A 9,051-nucleotide genomic window follows, 5' to 3' on the forward strand; every position below is an offset into this window, starting at 1 on the left:
GGGGAAGCAGGGACCTGGAATGGAATTCCAGAGTCTAGCGGTTCTGGGGAAGAAACTACTGGAGTAGAAAGATCTTTTACATCTAGGGACTTCTATAGTGTGGGGGTGGGATTTTGCAGCCTATCGGGTCTGTCGAGGGTGTTCACGTCGTGGGGGCACAAGTGCTTGCAGTTCGTCAGAGCATTCACCATTATAATACTTGTAGAACAGGCAGAGGGATGCACGGTTTCGTCGATGGGACAGAGGCTGAAGCTTAGATGCCAGTTCAGGGCCTATCAGATTTGCGACTCTCTTTTGAACCCTGTCAAGGAGCGAGAGACTAGTAGCCGATGCGCCAGCCCAAATATGACAGCAATACTCCATACATGGGCGAATGGTTGCCTTATAGAGATACAGGATACTTTCGAGTGTTAGTAGTTTTCTAGCACGGTAGAGAGAGCCCACCTTCCTTGCAGCGGCCCTGGCAATGCCCTCGATGTAATTGTTCCAACTCATGTTTCCTGTGAACGTTAGGCCAAGGAGCTTGAAAGACGTACTCTCGGATAAAGAGTCGTTGGCCATTGCTATAGGTGGTAGAAAGGGTTTCCTGTAATTATTGAAGGAAACTATTTTAGTCTTGGCGGCATTGAACGTGACCATCCATTTTTGTCCCCATTCCACTACAGATTGGAGGTCATCTTCTAGTGGTTCTGCCATTTCTTTAGATATGTGTTCATTTGTTTTCCTGTCGTGACTGTTATAGAGTGTGGTGTCATCAGCATATATACCCATCTCAGAGGAAATTTTGTCAGGGAGGTCATTTATGAATATCAGGAACAGTAGAGGTCCAAGGATAGACCCCTGGGGCACTCCGGCATTTATATCATATTGTTTAGATGTACGACCGTCGAGGACAACCTGGATTTTTCTCTTATCTAAGAAGGATTTAATTATGTTAAGTATTCTACCAGTGATACTGTATGATCTAATCTTCCTGAGGAGACCCTCATGCAATACCCTGTCAAAAGCCTTAGATATATCTAGAGCTACCGCTCTGCCCTCCCCGCTTTGTTCAGTGAATGGTATATACGTTCAGAGATTACAGTTAGAATGTATGCTGTGGAACGGGCTTGTCTAAATCCATATTGTTTGTCAGTCAGAAGCTTAGCATCTGTAAAGTGACGGACTAGAGCATGGTTAATTAAGGTCTCAAATATTTTGGCAAAAAGTGGGAGGAGGCTAATGCGGCGATAATTTAATTGGTCTTCTTTCGCCAGAATTCTTGAATACTGGTACCACAGAAGCAGTTTTCCAACATCCCGGAAAGCAAGATTCATTAAGGCATTTATTGTAGAGTTTGGAGAGAACTGGAGCTACTTCAGCTGAGCACCTTTTTTAATAGCACAGCTGGGATGAGATCGGGTCCACATGCTTTTGAAGTGTCAAGATTTTTTATGATAGCATGTACTTGAGCAGGGGTGATTTGTAGATCGTTTAGCGTGGCGTCTTTCCGCATAGGAAATTCAGCTAGGGGGTGGTTGGAAGGGTCCAGTGTGGAGTTTGAGGCAAATCGACTGGCAAGCATGTTAGCCTTTTCCATTGCTGAGCAAACAACCTCGTGATTGTTGGTTAGTGGGGGAATTGTTGATTGCCCATGATTTACTACACTGTTGTAGATTTTCCAGAAGTCACGAGTTCCTAGTTTTTGTGCTTCGATGCGTTTTTTAGTGGTTTCCATAAATCCTCTCTTAGCTGTCGCTATTTCTTTCTTAACGTTACTTCTAGCTTCTATGTACTTCTGTTTGTTTGAACTGGACTTATGTCGGTTAAATCTGTGGTATGCATGCTGCCTTTAAGCAATGGCAGTTGGGGAGAGTGGGGCTTGCTATAGAATTTCCGCATGGGAACATGTGCTTCAATTGCATTTTTTAACAATTCAGTGGTCTCATTTGCACACTGTTTAGCAGGAGAGAAAACATATTTCCCCATGGGGCATCTCTGATAAGATCTCTAAAGGCTTCCCAGTTAGCCTTTTTATAATATCTCGTTGTTTTGAGCAGTGGCTCTTCAGTTTTGGCTCTAGAGTTTAGGGCGATTTCAACCATTATCACTGCATGATCAGCGTTCCCAAGTGGGCTGTCGGCATTCGTTATACAATCATGAGGAACTGTGGTCAAAAACAGATCTAAAAGTGATGCGTGTTGTTCTTCCTTGTCAGGGAAACGGGTTGGAAAAGTAACAACTTGAGTTAGGGAGTGAGATATAGAGAAGCTATGAGTTGTGCTGCCTGCTGCGTCTGTGTAAGTAGAGAGTCCAAGCCAGTTTTTGTGATGGACATTAAAGTCACCAAATACATGTACTTGGCAGCTAGTGTCGATGGAGAGTGCTGTGTCTATGCTGTCAGAGATTTTGTTTATTATGGTGCAGTCTTGGGTCGAGGGAGAGCGGTAGAGAAAGTAAAAGTAGCTAATGTTGTGTTGCATGATTAGTCTAAAGCACATAAAGGCTTGATCATCCGATACTAGGCTTGTTTCTCTAGTCAAGGGAAGAGTATTACGAATGTAAACTCCAAGTCCGTGCATGTGTCTGTCAGAGTCCTTACAGCAGAGTGGGAAATATCCAGGCATGTAAAAGTAGTTAGAGGGGATGGAGGAGTGTAGGTTAGTCTCACTTAGCGCTAAGATATCCGGGGTATTAGGAGAAATGCTTCAACATCAGCTAAATTAGTTCTAAGCCCACGGATATTTGTGAATGCAAGCCTCAAAGGAGGAGGCATTTTGGATTTGTTTGACCCTAAGCCTGGTTTAAGCTTATTTTTAGATTGTACTGTCATCACATTTTTTTACGAGTTTTAGTTAGGTAAGGGGGAGCTGAACAGGAGGTTATGCAGAGTATCACACATGCATCACAAGTAGACCATCAGCTGACCCTTCTTCAACTAGGACTGTGGCCTCAAGAAAGCTCACCGGGGATGAGTGTAGGGTCCCTTTCCATGCGCGACATGGCACTACAAACATCCCGATATTATACAACTGTTGATGGAGCAGCCGCTCTAAGCTCTACCGAAGAATTAGGCCCCCTGTACTACCAGTCGGAAACAGCAGCCAGTAACTGTCAATCCGGTACCCTCAACCCATTAAAGGAAGGTCAACCCAATCTAATTGCTCAGGCATATGTGGTACTCAAGCACTCTCAAGTGCCCAGTTTTAGGGGTGGGGTGTGTCGGGAGTTGGGAAACGGCGTTCATTGCCCTAGACAAGAAACAGGATCTGCCACTTGGTGTGTCTGTCGAATCACTGTGATAGTGTCTCTGCGCCTGACTAATAGGCAAAGAAGGAGTATGGAAGCCGGGCGATAGACAGAACCTATCTACTCCGTAAATTAGGTTTGCAAACCGGTGATTTGTTTGAGTCACCCGCTCTAGGAAGGTTGTCATCCGAGACTGAAGAGGCCTCCCTTCCCTTTGGTTTAGTTTCAGAGTTTTCCTTCTCCTAGACGGATGATCTGGTAAGATCTACTGGGTCCCTCAGCACTGAGAGGGTTTGATCCGCGCCTGGGTTCTAATCCAGGTATTTCTGTGACCCCGCGTGGTTAGTTAATGTACTGGGTTAGTTTGTAGAGGTTATATATCTGCTGAATAGTTACACTCCTCAAAGTGAATTTGGGGCATTGTTACTGGATAGAGGGGGTGAGTAGAGTCATGCAGTGTAAACAACTATGATTGTAAGAAGGCTTGTTAGAAAGGAGATAATGTGGTTTGAGGCTTTCCTTTTATATATTTTGATATATTTATATATATAGTTTATGGCATATTTCCATTGTATGGACACCAGATGCGAACGGAAACCCCACGATATCATTATACCATCTTTAGACAGAACAGATGCTACACTTGGAGCCTAGTCAGAAGATCAAGAAGATACATTTTAGTTTTACGTACGACCCGACAACGACACTATTTTTATATCAAAAATGTTATATACATTGCATATTTGGTGGTCGGGAGATTCCGGTTATGAGAAGGTTATAACATGCTACAAACATTAAATTAGCGTATCTATATACTCATTTAATTTTCATAATATGTTATCGCCTTCTATCTCTTTTTTTAATAAATAGAATATCCCGATCGAATGATGTATCATTTTGAAATCGTGACATACGTACGTACGTTTCAAGTACGTACGTAGGTTTAAAGTATTACGGTATAGATATATAAATTCTTTTTTCTTTTTATTTTTTACATTGAGTAAAGTTCAATTTGAGTATAAATCGAATCGTTTTCCTTTCTTTTTTTAATGAATTTTTTATTTATTTTATTAATGCATTTCTCAAACGCTTTCGTTCATTATCCACAGTCTGACTGTTTGACAGATCCCGTCTGTTTACACCTATGAGCGTGACGTCACTTTCACTCGCACAGGCTTGTGATTCCGAACTTCACATCAGAAATTTTCTTTAAAACCAGTTATACTTGATTCTTAATAAAATGTAACCATACGTATAAGACACTAATTAAGGGAGTCATTCATCATTACAACTTCTTCTGACTGTATTATGGAGTGAAATGAGAAGGGACCAGTAAAAACAAAGAATGTTGTCTTAAGAACATAGTAAAAGAGTACATACGATTGCATTAAATTCTCCAACCACACCTCTCCTGAATCAGCATTGTTAAATACCAGTGGCAAACGAAGTGAATGTACAAGACAAATGGAAACAAATGCCGAGATTAGCGGAGAGCACATACGGCGCCTAGAATTCCCAAATGGTCACCCATCTGGTACTAACCCGGCTCAACGTTGCTTAACTTCAGTGATCCGACGATAACCGGTGTGTCAACGCGATTATGCCGTATATAAATGGAGGAATCCTTCAGTAATAAATAGTATTAATATTTGTTACCCATATTTTTAATATGTTCAGTAAATTAAAATTCGCTAATTGTTCATATACCAATAAATAGAAAACATTAACACAAACTTTTTTTTTCGTTGTTGTTCAATTAGTAGGCACTAATTCATCAAGTATTTTTTTTTGTCTTTCCAATCTCTCTCATGTGGTTGGAAATCGTCGTATACATTACGTCTAATTCAGAAGTTCTCGAATATTTGTGCGTGGATCAGAATCCACTAAGGCTCTTAATTGATCGTTGTCAACATCCGATTGCCGACCAGTACACTCACCATCTTCAGGACTCTCGTCCCCGCCACGAAATTTCTGAAACCATAATTGTGCTGTGCGTTCACTAATGATCCCTGGGTCAAATGCTTCGTTGATATCCTGAGCTGTTTTAGTAGCTTTTCGGCCTAGCTTTAATTAAAATATCAAATTTGTGCGAATTTCATTTCTTTTTCATCTTGTATTCAGTGTTCTGAAAAAAAGAAGGCATAATTGTTTTAAATCGATTACATAGAGTGAAAAACGCTCTTTAAAATGATATATAAAGTAAAGGTATTATAACGAATACTTATTTGAAAATACACCATTTGAAATCAAAATTAAAATTCTGAAATAATTTTCTTCTCAACCTAATCATTCAAACGCGATAGTGTTTGAATGATTAGGTTGAGTGGCAGTTTTAACTATTTAGAACTGCTTAAAGCTTCACCGCTCACTCATTTTTTCGACCAAATTTCAAATAATTATCACCTTCTCAGCTATCTTGTGAAAAAAAATATTGCAGCATTAAGTATTTTTTTAATTCAATTATTATTCAATTAATTCAATTAATTCAATTCATTATATAATCAATCCTTATTACTGCAATACTTTTAGTTATAAATTTATTATATTTTTTACTAGAATATCTTGTTCTTTTCTTTTACAGTTTATACAACTAGTCCTTTACTTTTCCATGTTTGAGCGTAACCATATTGTTTTTCATGTTCGCGTTTTTCTATTGTAATATATTACTAATTACTGAGGAGTGAGGGACCTACCAGCGGGATAATAGTTTTGACATTTTTAATTAAGGTTAAAAACGTGGTGGTAAGCTTAACATCTTACATATATTATAAATTTATTGATTGCTGCTATTAGTTTAGATATATAGGACTTTCGAGAGGGATTAGAGATGATTAAGACGATGATAAGAAGACTAAGGCTTCGAAATACCATGGTATAAAGAGTTTTACTCATCCTACACCCCTAATTGATGTAGCATCCTAACTAAATAAACGGATAAATTTATATACATTAGTATATAGTAATTATATTGTTATTGTTTTATTATTTTATTCATATTCTATACACACATATATATATATATATATATATATATATATATATATATATATATATATATATATATATATATATATATATATATATATGCAGTAGAACTCCGGGATACGGTATTAAAAATTAGTTACAAAATATGAGTATAAAATGCACATGTATATAATAAAAACAAAACATTATAAATAACACCGCAAGCTGAGCCAAATACCGTAGCTAGGGACGGGAAAAAAGATCTTATTCCAAATCGTAACCTGGGTTCTACTAATATATATATATATATATATATATATATATATATATATATATATATATATATATATATATATATATATTTATATATAGTTAATGTTTTTAAGAGGTAAAAAAGGCAATGAAGTTTAACAAGATTAATAAAAGAGTGCTCAATACCGAAGTAGGAGACGATATACTTTTTGCTTGTTTTACATAAGGTCTCAATTGCTAGCAACTGGCTAACCAAAATATGCCCATGAATGTGTAGCAAATTATTAATGCTTATGTAAAACAAGTAGACGTGTACATATATATATATATAACTACCTCAAAATAGCGATACTAATATATAACATGCTCTTCCCGTGCGTTGTTGTTTATTAATTTTCTCGCAGTACGTTTCTCTGTGTGTGTGTGTGTGTGTGTGTGTGTGTGTGGTGAAGGTTAGAATTGCGTGCGTGGCAATGACCCACAATCTATTTTTAGCAATAACACGTCACAAAATTTCCCCACCGACCTATTGCCACACTTGTCGGTACTTATATGAAAAAAAAAATGCAAAATACCAAAGTATAACAAAAATAAAATAAATAAAAAAGCTTACCCTACTTCCGCCGCCACTCTCACCCCAAAGACTGCATGACATTCTCGTCTAATTATTGACCTAAAGGGGGTGGAGTAAAATCTCATGAATGGTAAAAAAAAAAAAAAAAAAACAATGACGTCATCATTTCCGGTGTTATTTCTCTCTGGAGTTTCAGCAGTATTATTGTAGATCTTTCTGAAGTCTACTTGAATTCGACTACAGCTAACTTACGAACACACGCGTCCCTACACATACAATAAACGCGTGCGAGTGCACACATATACATACAAGAAAGAAACTTACAAAAATATACACACACAAAATAAACACTCACAGATAAGTATAAATTAATCACACGCAAAAACACAAAATCAAAAACCAGCACAAAACAAGTCCAGGCGCATATAGATATATAATGCCTGTAGTCGTAACTATGTCACCAAAATTATAATTAACGACGCTACGACTAAAGAATGTTAGCATCGAAGAAGTTCAGAAACGCTACGGATATGCCATTTCTATCGAAGAGTGTTACGATGGTTAATTGGATGACTTCAGAATTTCATCTTTGAAATTACCCTGCCGTCCATCTTCAAGCAAAATATGTGTTGTTTCATCTCGGATAATGTAACATTTACAATAACAAATATTAGCTTGTCCAGAAAGCGTTTTATAGGCACACAAAAAGGATGGAAATACGAATTCTCCTTTCTTAACAATATTTATTCAATGAAAATGATCACAAATTGTACTTTTAAAACTTCCTAATGCGTTAAATGGACCGCTATAGCAAGAGGATTCAAACTACGGCCCGCGAGTTAACTCCGGCTCACCAAAGTTTTTAGTCTGGTCCTTGGAGCTCTAATTGAAAATGTAAAAATATTCAAGATAAGTTTTTTCAAATAGAATTATATAAAAAATAGTGTGATGGCTTTCTTTCTTTTTGTTTTTTTCTTTGTTCAGAAAAAATATTAACATGATGGAATTTGAAAGAACCAGTTTCACTGAAAAGCAAAATAATGAGGGAAACATTAAAGAAACACATTCAGCTCAGTTTGGCTTGCTTGGCTGTAAAAAGTCAGCAATATGATCCCCCCACCATTCGAAAACGTTGGAGAGACTTCGTCTATAGTATCACAATTGCCCATCTACTGGAATGGTTGACGAAATTATACAGGTAGTTTCTTACTATCAATTACCACATTTTAAGGGAGCTGCATCTTCCCCAGATTAAAAACCAACCTTGTGTCTGACTTTGGTCCCATCGAAGGATAAGTAAAAACAGTAGAACCCCAGGATACGGCAATAATCCGTTCCAGGGTTGGGATCATAAGGTGAAATCGCTGTATGGCGGGGTCTAAGCAAAATTTTATACAATGAATCTGAAAAAGTAGTAACAAAATACAGTATATAATGCACATATATATAATTAAATAATTTTATTACTAACACTGTAAAACGGGGAAAATACCGTAACCAGGGACCGAAAAAACATCGTATTTTACATCGTAACCTGAAAAAAAACTACCTCGGTTACACGTATCCAGGAGTTCTATTGTAAGGACAATCTGGTTCAATTAGATTAGCAAGTCTGATGAAAAGAAAGAAAAAATATGTTTTAAGGTACATCCATTTAATTAGCGTATTTAGCAACGAAAAATTCTATTTGATTATCCGGAAAGTTCCGGGCGTTTTTTTAGTCACATAAAGAAGAGATGAGATTTTCCCTTTCTTAGCACTATTTATGGAAATTGCTATGACTGTACATTTTGAAACTTATAACATTTACACAAGTTCTAGATTGTCATATTTATATTTTCTTCAGTGTTTGTCTTTAAAATATGAATATCAAATTTCGAGTTTTCCACTGCGCGTGTTTTCTTCAAGACCGATTTTTGCCATTCCAAATTTTACAAAACACATCCGAACAGTCGATTCTCATATAGGATTGTCACCATACATTTCACAGATCTTTTGTAAAGCCTTCGCAGCAGATTCTCCTTTTCGAAGGA

The 9,051-nt window shown here is 37.3% G+C and overlaps 1 pseudogene; it reads right to left on the reverse strand.

The window, feature by feature from the left end:
* Positions 1-4,722: 4,722 nt before the first annotated feature.
* LOC145291880 (5S ribosomal RNA) lies at positions 4,723-4,839 on the reverse strand (annotated as a pseudogene).
* Between the last annotated feature and the right edge of the window lie 4,212 nt (positions 4,840-9,051).

Source organism: Euprymna scolopes, chromosome 12 (assembly GCF_053919585.1).
Source record: "Euprymna scolopes isolate OS-2025 chromosome 12, ASM5391958v1, whole genome shotgun sequence".
Lineage (NCBI taxonomy): Eukaryota > Metazoa > Mollusca > Cephalopoda > Sepiida > Sepiolidae > Euprymna > Euprymna scolopes.